The sequence below is a fragment of the Tachyglossus aculeatus genome, chromosome 16, assembly GCF_015852505.1.
Source record: "Tachyglossus aculeatus isolate mTacAcu1 chromosome 16, mTacAcu1.pri, whole genome shotgun sequence".
Lineage (NCBI taxonomy): Eukaryota > Metazoa > Chordata > Mammalia > Monotremata > Tachyglossidae > Tachyglossus > Tachyglossus aculeatus.
This window is the reverse complement of record NC_052081.1, coordinates 3,436,159-3,451,378: the sequence shown is the minus strand read 5'-3', so window position 1 is coordinate 3,451,378 and position 15,220 is coordinate 3,436,159. Positions and strand designations below refer to the sequence as shown.

The window sequence follows — 15,220 nt, the reverse complement described above, 5'->3', positions numbered from 1 at the left end:
GCTTGGGAAGTACAAATCGGCAACATGACAGAGTTAGAACATTTGTAGACTGTAAGTTTGTTGTGATTAGGGAATGTGTCTACCAACCCTGCTGTATTGCCCTCTCCCAAGCTCTTAGGACAGTGTTCTGCACATAGTAAGTGCTCAATAAATACTACCGAATAACCGATACTCTTCTTCCTCCTCCCCCTCTCTCTCCGGGGCTACCTTTATGCCGTAATTCCTGAGACAAGTGTCCACCTGGCCATCTTGTATTACCCCCAGTGCTTAGTAATAAATAATAATGATGGCATTTGTTAAGCGCTTACTATGTGCCAAGCACTGTTCTAAGCACTGGAGGGGATACAAGGTCATCAGGTTTGTCCCATGTGGCACTCACAGTCTTCATCCCCATTTTCCAGATGAGGTAACTGAGGCTCAGAGAAGTGAAGTTTTAGACTGTGAGCCCACTGTTGGGTAGGGACTGTCTCTATATGTTGCCAATTTTTACTTCCCAAGCGCTTAGTACAGTGCTCTGCACATAGTAAGCGCTCAATAAATACGATTGATGATGATGATGATGATGAAGTGACTTGCCCAAAGTCACCCAGCAGACAAGTGGCCGAGCCGGGATTAGAACCCATGACCTCTGATTCCTAAGCCCGGGCTCTTTCCGCCGAGCCACGCTGCTTCTCTCAGTACAGTTCTTGGTACGTAGTAAGTCGTAACAAATACCACGGTTGTTATTATTCTCTGGTCCTCAGTTTCCTCATCTGTAAAATGGAGATGTGATCTGTAAAATGGAGATTAAATATGAGCCGGCCTTAGGCTGTGAACCTCACATGGGACAGGGACCTTGTCCGAGCTATTGCCAACCTGTACTTCCCAAGCGCTTAGTACAGTGCTCTGCACACAGTAAGCGCTCAATAAATATGATTGAATGAATGAATGAATTACTTGTACCTTAGACGATAACTCTTCCCACCTTCAAAGCCCTGCTACAGTGTACTCTTCCAAGTGCTTAGAACAGTGCTCTGCACACTGTAAGCACTCAATAAATACGATTGATTTATTGATCGATTGCCTGGGAAGAAACACGGCTTAGTCGACAATGGCCCGGCCTGCGATTCAGAAGGGCGTGCGTTCTAATCCCGGCTCCGCCACTTGCTCGCTGTGTGACCTTGGAAAAGTCACTTCCCTTCTCTGCGCCTCAGTTCCTTAGTCTGGAAAATGGGGATGAAGACCGTGAGCCCCACGTGGGACAGGGACTCAGTCCAACTGGATCAGCGCTTAGAACAGTGCTTCGTCTCCCCCCTTTTAGACTGTGAGCCCGTTGTTGGGTAGGGACCATCTCTATATGTTGCCAACGTACTTCCCAAGCGCTTAGTACAGTGCTCTGCACACAGTAAGCGCTCAATAGAACAGTGCTTTGCACATAGTAAGCGCTTAACAAATGCCATTATTATTATTATTATCAACAAATATGATTGAATGAATGAATGAATAGTAAGCACTTAATAAATACCATCATTATTAGTAGTAGTAGCAGTACCTCAGCACTGAGAACAGTGTTTAACAAGTAGTAAACACCATCATTTTTATCTCCTCTAGCACTCAGTACAGGGCTTGGCGTATGGTGCTTATCTGGAGTCAGAGGTCATGGGTTCAAATCCCGGCTCCGCCAACTGTCAGCTGCGTGACTTTGGGCAAGTCACTTCACTTCTCCGGGCCTCAGTTCCCTCATCTGTAAAATGGGGATGAAGGCTGTGAGCCCCCCGTGGGGCAACCTGATCACCTTGCAACCTCCCCAGCGCTCAGAACAGTGCTTTGCACATGGTAAGCGCTTAATAAATGCCGTTATTATCATTCTTATTATTTTAAAAAAACCCACCGCAATTATTATTAAAAGCGAGCGGTATTCCAGCCAAGAACTGGCAGTTAGGTTTCCTACTAAAAAAAAGAAATAATAATGTCAGGATTTGCAGCAAAAAAAAAAAATCAGAAGAAAATCTCATGGCTGTGGCCAAGATAAAATCCTGAATATTGCTGAGGCTGAAACTGTGTTAGCCTCACTTGGGAGAGGGAGATCAAATCCCGCCTTCAGGATTAAAACATGAATGTGTTTCTGCATCTTTTTTAAAAGAAGTCTGAGTCATAGACCTTGGCCAGTTTTTACCTCTGTCAATCAATGTTTTTATTTTTTTTTGTATTTCGTTTTTGTTTTCGTGGTATTCGATAAGCCTTTACCGCGCAGGACACTGTACTAAGCGCTGGGGTGGATATAAACTAATCGGATTGGATACAATCCCACGTGGGACTATAAAATGGGGATGAAGACTGTGAGCCCCCCGTGGGACAACCTGATCACCTTGTATCCCCCCCTCAGCGCTTAGAACAGTGCTTAGCACATAGTAAGTGCTTAACCAATACCATCATCATTATTATTATTCTCTCTGCCTCGCTTTACCTCATCTGTAAAATGGGGCTGAAGACCGTGAGCTGGACAACCCGATTGGCTTGTAAGAATAATAATAATAATGGCATTTATTAAGTGCTTACTATGTGCAAAGCACTGTTCTAAGCACTGGGGTAGCTATTCTATTTATTTTATTTTGTTAGTATGTTTGGTTTTGTTCTCTGTCTCCCCCTTTTAGACTGTGAGCCCACTGTTAGGTAGGGACTGTCTATGTTGTCAACTTGTACTTCCCAAGCGCTTAGTACAGTGCTCTGCACACAGTAAACGCTCAATAAATACGATTGATGATGATGATGATGATGCAAGGTAATCAAGTTGTCCCACGTGGGGCTCACAGATTTAATCACCATTTTAAAGATGAGGTAACTGAAGCACGGAGAAGTTAAGTGACTTGCCCCACCCCAGTGCTTAGTACAGTGCCTGGCACATAGTAAGCGCCTAACAAATACCATTATTATTACAAGCGCCTAGTCCAGTGCTCTGCACACAGTAAGCGCTCAATAAATACGATTGAATGAATTAGGGAGAGGACACTAGATGAACAGCACAGACACGTCCCCTGCCCACGACGAGCCGACAGTCTAGAGGGGGAGATGGAAAATAATGGTCTGGTGAATTCGCGTTTATGGGAGCAAATCAGCGCTCAGGAGGAATCCAAAGGAGAATCTGGGATTTGGAGAATCTGGGATTTGGATGGGTTATCACGGGAGGCTCAGAGCTCACCCCCCAAGAAGAAGCGATAATCCTGATCCCAATTAATTAAACGCTGTAGGCTGCTTTGAATAGCCTCGGGGCCCAGTCTGCCAGATCAAAAGGGAGAAGGTTCTCGGAGGGCGTTTTGCCAGCAGAAGCCCCAGTGCTCTTTGTGGGGCTAATAGCTATCTCTGCCTGCTTATTTATTCTTCCAGATTTCACATTCTGACTCCCAGGAACAAAGGACTTGGGAAAAGCTGCCCTCTGGGGGCTTAATCATTGCAAGGAATTTACATTTCAATGCAACTCTGGGCTTCCTTTCCTTTCCAGCCTCTCCTCTCCCTCCTCGTCCTCCTCCTCCCCCTCCTCCTCTTCCTCTACTCCTCTCCCCCTTCCCTCTTTCTCCTCTTCCTCCTTCCTCCTCCTCTTCCCCCTCCTCCCTTCCTCTACCCTCCTTCTCCTCCTCCCCCTCCTCCTCCCCTCCTCCTTATCCTCTTTCCCCTTCTCCTCTTCCTCTTCCCCTTCTCCTTTCCCCTCCTCCTCTCTTCCTACCTTCTCCTCCTCCTCTTTCCCCTTCTCCTCTTCCTCCTACCTCTTCTTCCCTCCTTCTCCTCCTCCTCTTCCAGTCCCCCCTCCTTCTTTCTCTACCCCTTCTCCTCCTCCCCCTCCTCCTCCCCTTCCTCCTCCTCTTCTCCTTCTTCCCCTCCTCCTCTCCCTCTTTCCCTCTTCTCTTCCTCCCACTCTCCTCTTTCTCTTCTTTCCCCTTCTCTTTCTCCTCCCACCCATCTCCTGTTCCTCTTTTTCTTCCCCTCCCCACCTCTTCTTCCCCCTCCACTTCTTCCTCCCCCTTTCCTCCTCCTTCTCCCTCCTCCCTTCTCCTCCTCCTCTTTCTCCTTCTCCTCTTCCTCCTACCTCTTCTTCCCTCTTTCTCCTCCTCCTCTTCCAGTCCCCCCTCCTCCTTTCCCTCTACCCCTTCTCATCTTCCCCCTCCTCCTCCCCTTCCTCTTCTCCTCCTTCCCCTCCTCCTCTCCCTCTTTCCCTCTTCTCTTCCTTCCACGCTCCTCTTTCTCTTCTTTCCCCTTCTCTTTCTCCTCCCCCCTTCTCCTGTTCCTCTTCCCCCTTCTCCTCCTCCCACCCTTCTCTTCCTCTTTTTCTTCCTCCTCCCCACCTCTTCCTCCCCCTTTCCTCCTCCTCCCTCCTCCCTTCTCCTCCTCCTCTTCCTCCTTCTTCTCTTCCTCCTACCTCTTCTTCCCTCCTTCTCCTCCTCCTCTTCCAGTCCCCCCTCCTCCTTTCCCTCTATCCCTTCTCATCCTCCCCCTCCTCCCCTTCCTCCTCCTCTTCCTCTTTCCCTCTTCTCCTCCTCCCACTCTCCTCTTTCTCTTCTTTCCCCTTCTCTTTCTCCTCCCCCCTTCTCCTGTTCCTCTTCCCCCCTTCTCCTCCTCCCACCCTCCTCCTCCTCCCCCCTCCTCCTCTTCTTCCCCTTCCCCCTTTCCTCCTCCTTCTCCCTCCTCCCCATCTCTTCCTCCCTCCTCCTCTCCCCCTCTTCCTCCTCTTCCTCCCCCACAGTGGAAAGAGCCTGGGTGGGAGGGGGCAACTCTTCTGGGGAGCGGACATGGAAGTGAGGAAAGAGGGAAACCAAATGGGGCAACATCAGGGAACAGATAAAGAAATCTATTGATAGTCCACTTATAATTTATACTCCCTGAATTCTATTTATTTTATACGAGTCCATAAATCAGGCCACGTTTACCCTGAGCCATGAAGAAGCAGCGTGGCCTGGCGGCAACAGCCCAGGCTTGGGAGTCACAGGTCGTGGGTTCTAATCCCGCCTCCGCCCCTTGTCCTCTGGGTGACTTTGGGGAAGTCACTTCCCTCCTCTGGGCCTCAGTGACCTCATCTGGAAAATCAAGGGGAAAGAGAGTGTGAGATTGGGTCTAACCTGATATTCGCTTACAGTCACTTAACTTCTCTGAGCCTCAGTGACCTCATCTGTAAAATGGGTATTAATAATAATAATGGCATTTATTAAGCGCTTACTCTGTGCAAAGCACTGTTCTAAGCGCTGATAATGATGGCATTTATTAAGCGCTTACTCTGTGCAAAGCACTGTTTTGAGCACTGGGGAGGTCACAAGGTGATCAGGTTGTCCCACGGGGGGCTCCCAGTCTTCATCCCCATTTTACAGATGAGGGAACTGATAATAATAATGGCATTGACTTCTCTGGGCCTCAGTTCCCTCATCTGTACTCTGCACACAGTAAGTGCTCAATAAATACGACTGATGACGATGATGATCCGTAAAATGGAGATGGAGACTGTGAGCGTCCCGTGGGACAACCTGATCACCTTGTGACCTCCCCAGCGCTTAGAACAGTGCTTGGCACATAGTAAGCGCTTAATAAATGTCATTATTATTATTATTATTATGGTTATTATTATTATTATTTAAAGGGAGGGAAGGAAAAAAGGTGTGGAAGAGGACGACCCTCATTTCCAGGAGAAGAGTGCCCCCCTGCGGGGCGTCGCGTACAGTGGAGCAGCGCTAAACAAAAAAGGGGTTTGGGGGCTCCTGGGACCCCCTGTTTCATTCATTCATTCATTCAATCGTATTTATTGAGCGCTTCCTGTGTGCAGAGCACTGTACTAAGCGCTTGGGAAGTCCAAGTTGGCAACATCTAGAGACGGTCCCTACCCAACGACGGGCTCACGGCCTAGAAGGGGGAGACAGAGAACAGAACAAAACATATTAACAGAATAAAATCAATAGAATAAATAGGTACAAATAAAATAAATAAATAGAGTAATAACCCTCGCCTGGAGCTCAGGAAGCAAATCCTGACCGGTGGTAGTTGATTCGACCCCAGCTCGTGCCCCAGGCTTTGGCTGGAGACAAATGCTGCTGTACTGGACTCCCCTGAGCGCTTAGTACAGTGCTCTGCACATAGTAGGCGCCCAATAAATGCCCGCCGAATGACTGATCGATGACGTGGGGATCATCACAATGATAACGGGATTTGTTAAGCGCTCACTATGGGCCAGACACTGTACTAATGATGGCATTTATTAATAATAATAATGGCATTTATGAAGTGCTTACTATGTGCAAAGCACTGTTCTAAGCGCTGAGGAGGTTACAAGGTGACCCCGCCGGGGTCATTCGGGCGCTCGATCGTATTTATTGAGCGTTTATAATGATAATAATAATAATAATGGCATTTATTGGGCGCTTACTATGTGCAAAGCACTGCTCTAAGTGCTGAGGAGGTTACAAGGTGACCCCGCCGGGGTCATTCGGGCGCTCGATCGTATTTATTGAGCGTTTCTAATAATAATATTAATAATAATAATGGCATTTATTAAGCGCTTACTATGTGCAAAGCACTGTTCTAAGCGCTGGGGAGGCTACAAGGTGATCAGGTTGTCCCATGGGGGGCTTACAGTCTCCATCCTCATTTTACAGATGAGGGAACTGAGGCCCAGAGAAGTCAAGTAATAATAATAATACTGATGATGGCATTTATTAAGTGCTTACTATAATAATAATAATAATAATGGCATTAAGCACTTACTATGTGCAAAGCACTGTCCTAAGCACTGGGGAGGTTACAAGGTGATCAGGTTGTCCCACGGGGGGCTACCGGTCTCCATCCCCATTTTACAGATGAGGGAACTGAGGCCCAGAGAAGTCAAGTAATAATAATAATGGCATTTATTAAGTGCTTACTATGTGCAAAGCACTGTTCTACGCAGTGTGGAGGCTACAAGGTGATCGGGTTGTCCCACGTAGGGCTCACAGTCTTCATCCCCATTTGACAGATGAGGTCACTGAGGCCCAGAGAAGTGAAGCGACTTGCCCAAAGTCCCACCACTGACAATTGGCGGAGCCAGGATTTGAACCCATGACCTCTGACTCCAGCTCTTTCCACCGAGCCACGCTGCTTCTCGTAGGCCTCGCTGCCTCCCAGGGGTCATGGGTTCAAATCCCGGCTCCGCCAACTGCCAGCTGGGTGGCTTTGGGCAAGTCACTTCTCTGGGCCTCAGTGATCTCATCTGGAAAACGGGGATGAAGACTGTGAGCCCCTTGTGGGACAACCTGATCAACTTGAAACCTCCCAAGCGCTTAGAACTATTCTTGGCACATAGTAAGCGCTTAATAAATCCTATTATTATTATTATTATCCTCCGGTAAACCTGGAGTGTCTTCTCCATCTCCAACCCCTTCCCCCTGACCCCCCAAAACCTCCCCCCGGCCCCCCAAAAGAGCCTCCCCCAACCCCCCGGAACCGTCTACGGCCCGTTGAAAAATAGTTTCAATTAGAAATTTAATTACATCGGCTCCCAGAGATGGAGTTGGCGGTTTCTTTGAATTTCGCCCATTACCGGGGCCTTGGACGTACTATAAATCCGCTAATTGATTTCTGTACCTGTAATGTTTGATTAGGTGTATTTTATTGTCTTCCCGGTTTTAATTAACCCTCGGCTTGTCAAAACGCTCCCGCCGACAAAGGATATATGATGGAGTGTGATAAGCGCCATTAACGGAGGGTACCCTCTTGCCAGTAATTGCTCTCCGCCGGGAGACTTATTAGAAATTAGGGCCCGCCAAAAGGAGGGCCCGAAGGTTGGGGGAGCACCGGTGATTGATGGCAATAAATCGGGGGGTCGTTTCACCCTCGCTCCCCCAAATTAATAATGCCATTATTAATAATTATTAATAATTATTAATAAGCGCTTAATAATGTTAAGCTCTTACTATGTGCTAAGCGCTGGGGAGGAGATAAGGTGATCAGGTTGTCCCACGTGGGGCTCACAGTCTTCATCCCCATTTTCCAGATGAGGGAACTAAGGCACAGAGAAGTGAAGTGGCTTGCCCAAAGTCACCCAGCTGACAGTTGGCAGAGTCGGGATTTGAACCCGTGACCTCTGACTCCAAATAATAACAATAATAATGACGGTATTTGTTAAACGCTTACTATGTGCGAAAGCACTGTTCTAAGCGCTGGGGAGGTTACAAGGTAATCAGGTTGTCCCACGGTCGGCTCATAGTTTTAATCCCCATTTTACAGATGAGGTCACTGAGGCACAGAGAAGTGAGGTGACTTGCCCAAAGTCACCCAGCTGCCAGTTGGCAGAGCCAGGATTTGAACCCGTGACCTCTGACTCCAAATAATAACAATAATAATGACGGTATTTGTTAAACGCTTACTATGTGCGAAAGCACTGTTCTAAGCGCTGGGGAGGTTACAAGGTAGTCAGGTTGTCCCACGGTGGGCTCATAGTTTTAATCCCCATTTTACAGATGAGGTAACTGAGGCACAGAGAAGTGAGGTGACTTGCCCAGTCACCCAGCTGACAGTTGGCAGAGCTGGGATTTGAACCCGTGACCTCTGACTCCAAATAATAACAATAATAATGATGGTATTTGTTAAACGCTTACTATGTGCAAAAGCACTGTTCTAAGTGCTGGGGAGGTTACAAGGTGATCATGTTGTCCCACGGGTGGGGGGGCTCATAGTTTTAATCCCCATTTTACAGATGAGGTAACTGAGGCACAGAGAAATGAGGTGACTTGCCCAAACTCACCCAGCTGACAGCTGGCAGAGCCGGGATTTGAACCCATGACCTCTGACTCCAAATAATAACAATAATAATGACGGTATTTGTTAAACGCTTACTATGTGCGAAAGCACTGTTCTAAGCGCTGGGGAGGTTACAAGGTAATCAGGTTGTCCCACGGGGGAGGGGTCATAGTTTTAATCCCCATTTTACAGATGAGGTAACTGAGGCACAGAGAAGTGAGGTGACTTGCCCAAAGTCACACAGCCGACAGTTGGCAGAGCCGGGATTTGAACTCCAAAGCCCGGGCTCTTTCCACTGAGCCACGCTGCTTCTCTGTGGATGGTCATTCATTCATTCGATCCTATTTATTGAGCGCTTACTGTGTGCGGAGCACTGTACTAAGCGCTTGGGATGGTCGCCGGGGGGAGGGTCTCTGGAGCACCCCAGTGCTGAGTGGGGGAGAGCGATGGAGTCAGGAGAGACACCCGGCCTTTCCCGACGGATGGCTCGACGGAGAAGGAGGGAGGATGGGGAATTTCTGGAGACTGGACGGCAGGGATCGTGGCCACCAACTCTACCGGACTCTCCAAAATCATAATGTTAGGATTTGTTAAGCGCTTACTATGTGCCAAGCACTGTTCTAAGCGCTGGGGGAGATACAAGGTGGTCCCACTTGGGGCTCCCAGTCTCCATCCCCGTTTTCCAGATGAGGGAACTGAGGCCCAGAGAATAATAATAATGATGACATCTGTCAAGCACTTACTATATGCCAAGCACTGTTCTAAGCACTGGGGGGGGATAATAATAATAATAACGATGGTATTTGTTAAGCGCTTACTATGTGCAAAGCACTGGGGAAGATACAAGGTGATCAGGTTGTCCCACATGGGGCTCACAGTCTTAGTCCCCATTTTACAGATGAGGGAACTGAGGCACAGAGAAGTTAAGTGACTTGCCCAAAGTCACACAGCCGACAAGTGGCAGAGCTGGGATTCGAACCCATGACCTCTGACTCCAAAGCCCATGATCTTTCCACTAAGCCACAGCTGCAAGGTGATCAGGTTGTCCCACGGGGGGCTCACAGTCTTCATCCCCATTTTACAGATGAGGTAACTGAGGCCCAGAGAATAATAATAATGATGGCATTTGTTAAGCGCTTATTACGTGCAAGGCACTGTTCTAAGCGCTGGGGGGGATACAAGGTGATCAGGTTGTCCCACGGGGGGCTCACAATCTTCATCCCCATTTTACAGATGAGGTAACTGAGGCCCAGAGAATAATAATAATGATGGCATTTGTTAAGCGCTTATTACATGCAAAGCACTGTTCTAAGCGCTGGGGAGGTTACAAGGTGATCAGGTTGTCCCATGTGGGGCTCACAGTCTTCATCCCCATTTTACAGATGAGGTAACTGAGGCCCAGAGAATAATAATAATGATGGCATTTGTTAAGCGCTTATTACATGCCAAGCACTGTTCTAAGCGCTGGGGGGGATACAAGGTGATCAGATTGTCCCACGGGGGGCTCACAGTCTTCATTCCCATTTTCCAGATAAGGTAACTGAGGCCCAGAGAATAATGATAATGATGGCATTTGTTAAGCACTTATTACATACAAAGCACTGTTCTAAGCGCTGGGAGGGATACAAGGTGATCAGGTTGTCCCACAGGCGGGCTCACAGTCAATCCCCGTTTTCCAGATGAGGGAACTGAGTCCCAGAGAAGTGAAGTGACTTGCCCAAAGTCACCCAGCTGACCAGTGGTGGAGGTGGGATTTGAACCCACGACCTCCGACTCCAAAGCCTTGGCTCTTGCCGCCGAGCCACGCTGCTTCTCCTCACTCGGGGCCTCCGCGTCCTCGTGCGTTAAAATGGGCCTTTTGAGGCTGTGAGCCCCGGGTGGGAAAGGGACCGGGTCTGACCGGATGGCCTGGGCATCTCCCCCAAGATTTCATTTATTCGTTCATTAAACTGTATTTATTGGGCGCTTACTGTGTGCAGAAGCACTGGATTTAATGGCAAGGAAAAACTTCTCCCTCTTGGCTTCAAGGCTGTCCATCCATCTCCTCATCCCGTCCTCCCTCAACCTCCCTTCTGTCCTCTTCCAGCCCATCCCGCACCCTCCGCTCCTCGGCCGCCGCTCACCTCATCACCAGGTCTCCTTCTCGCCCGTCCCGCCGTCGACCCCCGGCCCGCGTCCTCCCCCTGGCCTGGAATAATAATCATAATAATAATAATAATGGCATTTATTAAGCGCTTACTATGCGCTGGAATGCCCTCCCTCCTCACATCCACCAAACTAGCTCTCTTCCCCGCTTCAAATCCCTATAATAATAATAATAAAGGCATTTATTAAGCGCTTCCTAAGCGCTGGGGAGGTTACACGGTGATCAGGTTGTCCCACGGGGGGCTCACAGTCTTCATCCCCATTTTCCAGATTAGGGAACTGAGGCCCAGAGAAGTGAAGTAACTCACTCAGAGTCACCCAGCTGACAATTTGCGGAGCCCCCATCTTACCTCCTTCCCTTCCCCACAGCACCTGTATATACGTTTGTACATATTTATTACTCTATTTATTTATTTATTTTACTTGTACATATCTATTTATTTTATTTTGTTAGTATGTTTTGGTTTTGTTCGCTGTCTCCCCCTTTTTAGACTGTGAGCCCACTGTTGGGTAGGGCCCGTCTCTATATGTTGCCAACTTGGACTTCCCAAGCGCTTAGTCCAGTGCTCTGCACACAGTAAGCGCTCAATAAATACGATTGATTGATTGAAGTGACTTGCCCAAAGTCACCCAGCTGACAAGTGGCGGAGCCGGAATTCGAACCCATGACCTCGGACTCCAAAGCCCGGGCTCTTTCCACTGAGCCACGCTGCTCAACGAGTTTACGGTCTAGAGGGGGAGACGGACGTTCGTAGAAATTAAGAGAAGCAGCGTGGCTCGGTGGAAAGACCATGGGCTTTAGAGTCAGGGGTCATGGGTTCGAATCCCAGCTCCACCGTATGTCTGCTGTGTGACCTTGGGCAAGTCACTTCACTTCTCTGGGCCTCAGTTTCCTCATCTGGAAAACGGGGATGAAGCCTGTGAGCCCCACGTGGGACAACCTCATCACCTTGTAACCTCCCCAGCGCTTAGAACGGTGCTTTGCACATAGTAAGCGCTTAACAAATGCCATTATTATTATTATTATTATTATTATTATTATTATTATTATGTCACTTCTCTGTGCCTGTTTTCTTTTTTTTCTTTTTTTATTTTTATTATTATTATAAAGAAATACTGACCCATCAGTTAAAAACCAGCCGATCCGCATGTTCAGATTTCCAGTGGGGCCGGAGAAACGATTCCTTGAAGATCTTCCCGAAGATCTAGAATTAATTAAACCCACCGACGCCATTACGGCAGAATAATTTGGCTTTTCTAAAAAGGTGAATGTAATTGGCTGAATGGCGCTTGATCCCAAATCAATCCCTTTGCTTTCTAGAGAATAGAAGCGAGAAGCAATCTCGTTTTAATTATATCTCTTTATTGCTAACAAAGGAATGATTTATGCAATTAAATTAACTGGCTACAAAATTATCCTCCGCTGGGCTGTCCCAATTCTTGGCTTTCTGAATTGCGAGCTCTTACACTTTTCTATGTCGATTAATTTTTCCGATACGCCGAACAATGCTTTCTGTGTTTCCCCTTCCCCTTTTTTGAAGAAAAATTCACACGTCCCCCTTTCTTTCCGCCGACGACATGAGTAATATTTGTTGAACCGCTGGGCCTGGACTCGTTTTTTTTTCCTTTTTCTTTTTTTTAATGTAGAAAGATGGAAGCGATCTTTTCTTTCTAAGCTCATTATTCCAGCTCGGAGCAAGGTTTTGAGGGATTCTTATCTGCAGAGGGAAGAGCGGCGGTTAGAAGTGGGAAAAAAATTGCAAAGACGTCAAAAGGAGGCAAATTTTTCAAAGGACACTGGGCTCCGGGAAAGGTCACCAAAGAGCTTTTGGGAATTTGGAATCTGCGTGGCTCAGTGGGAAAGAGCCCGGGCTTTGGAGTCAGAGGTCACGGGTTCAAATCCCGACTCCGCCAACTGTCAGCTGGGTGACTTTGGGCAAGTCGCTTCGCTTCTCTGGGCCTCAGTGACCTCATCTGGAAAATGGGGATGAAGACTGTGAGCCCTCCGAGGGACAACCTGATCACCTTATAACCTCCCCAGTGCTTAGAACAGTGCTTTGCACATAGTAAGCGCTTAATAAATGCCATCATTATTATCTGTAAAATGGGGATGAAGACTGTGAGCCCACCGAGGGACCACCCGATCACCTTGTAACCTTCCCAGTGCTTAGAACAGTGCTTTGCCCATAGTAAGTGCTGAATAAATGCCATCATTATTATTATTATTATTATTATTATTATTCCATCAATCAGAAGCAGCCCGGGCCTGGGATTCAGAGGGACCTGGGTTCTAATTCATTCAATCAGATTTATTGAGCGTTTACTGTGTACTGAGCGCTAATCGGAGAAGCAGCGTGGCTCAGTGGAAAGAGCCCGGGCTTTGGAGTCAGAGGTTCAAATCCCGGCTCCTCCGATTGTCAGCTGTGTGACTTTGGGCAAGTCTCTTAACTTCTCTGTGCCTCAGTTCCCTCATCTGTAAAATAGGGATGAAGACTGTGAGCCCCCCGTGGGACAACCTGATCACCTTGTAACCTCCTCAGCGCTTCGAACGGTGCTTTGCACATAGTAAGCGCTTAATAAATGCCATTATTATTACTAAGCGCTAATCAGAGAAGCAGCGAGACTCAGTGGAAAGAGCCCAGGCTTTGGAGGCAGAGGTCATGGGTTCAAATCCTGGCTCCGCCAATTGTCAGCTGTGTGACTTTGGGCAAGTCACTTCACTTCTCTGGGCCTCAGTTCCCTCATCTGGAAAATGGGGATGAAGACTGGGAGCCCCACGGGGGACAACCTCATCACCCTGTAACCTCCCCGGCGCTTAGAACAGTGCTTTGCACATAATAAGCACTTAATAAATGCCATTATCATCATCACATTACTATTATTATTATTATTATTATTAATCCTGGCTCCACCACTTCTCTGCTGGGTGACCTTGGTCAAGTCACTTCTCTGGGCCTCAGTTTCCCCCTCTGTAAAATGAGGGGTAAGATTGTGAGCCCTCTGAGGGACAGGGACTGTGTCCAACCTGATGAACTTGGATCTACCAGGAAGGTGCCTAGCAGAGTAAGCATTTAGCAAATATCATTGTTTTTAAAAAGGGTACTTATTGAGTGCTTCCTGCGGGCAGAGCTCTGTACTAAGCGCTCGGGGGAGGACGATATAAACCGAGTTGGTATTCACGTTCCCTGTCCACATAGTGTAGGGTCCCCTCTTCTGAGCCCACCCCCCTCCAATCCCGGTTGTCCCCCTCCATTTTCCTCGGTCCTCTGGTCAGTATAACTGTGGCAACCGCTGAGCGCTTACTACGTGCCAGGCACTGTACTAAGCGCTGGAGTGGATCCAAGATCATCAGGTCCCGCCTGGGGCGCGCTGTCTAAATAAGAGGGAGAGCAGGGATTGAATCCCCATTTTCCAGATGAGGGAACTGAGGCCCAGGGAAGCGAAATGACTCACCCAAGGTCACACAGCAGACGAGGGGAGGGGCCGGGATGAGAACCCCCAGGCCTGGGCTCTAGCCACCGGGCCGCCCTGCTCCTCGTGGCGGATACGCCCCACGTCTTTGGGGCTTGGACGTGCAGTGCTCAGCGCTTAGAACAGTGCTTGGCACATAGTAAGCGCTTAACGAACACCATAATTATTATTATTCTAGGCTGTGAGCCCACTGTTGGGTAGGGACCGTTTCTATCTGTTGCCAACTTGGACTTCCCAAGCGCTTAGTCCAGTGCTCTGCACACAGGAAGCGCTCAATAAATACGATTGAATGAATGAATGAATATTATTATTATTATTATATCCCGGCTTTCTGGAGGGATAAGCAAGTCAGACTGTCGGCTGGTTGTGGACGGGGAATGCATCTGTTTATTGTTGTGTTGTGCTCTCCCAAGCGCTTAGTACAGTGATCTGCCCACGGTGAACGCTCAGTAAGTAGGATCGACTGCCTGACTGGAGGAGTCGGCGGATTTTCCTCAGGGCAGCCGAGACCCAAAGTGGCCCCTCGCCCATCCCTGGGGCCCACAGGGAGGACCTGGTCACTTTTCCCTGGGCATCGGGTGGCCCGGAGCAGGGGGCCGTGGGGGTGGGGGAGACGCCGGCCGGAGGAGGAGGAGGAGGGATGGAGGGATGGAGGACCAACTTCACTGGGCTATGGAGAAGGGCTGTCCGATGGGGGACCCTCCCCTATCAAAATCAGGACAGTTGTTGTGGGGTGTGCGCTGAGCGCTTCCTTGCTGTGTGCTAGAGACCCAGTGAGCAGGCTGGACGCGATACCTGTCCAGCACGGGGCTCAAGGTCCCAGAGTGAGGGAGGACAGGGATCGAACCCCCATTGTACGGATGAGCAAACCGAGGCC

General features: G+C 48.6%; 1 protein-coding gene across 1 annotated transcript in view; it reads right to left on the bottom strand.

Moving 5' to 3' along the window:
* Nucleotides 1-12,220: 12,220 nt before the first annotated feature.
* Nucleotides 12,221-15,220, bottom strand: part of NUF2 (NUF2 component of NDC80 kinetochore complex) — a 31,576-nt gene continuing 28,576 nt past the window's right edge. Inside the window, exon 15 of the mRNA XM_038757909.1 lies at nt 12,221-12,590. The gene's annotated coding sequence lies outside the window, so the exon portion shown is untranslated. The remainder of the gene's footprint in view (nt 12,591-15,220) is intronic.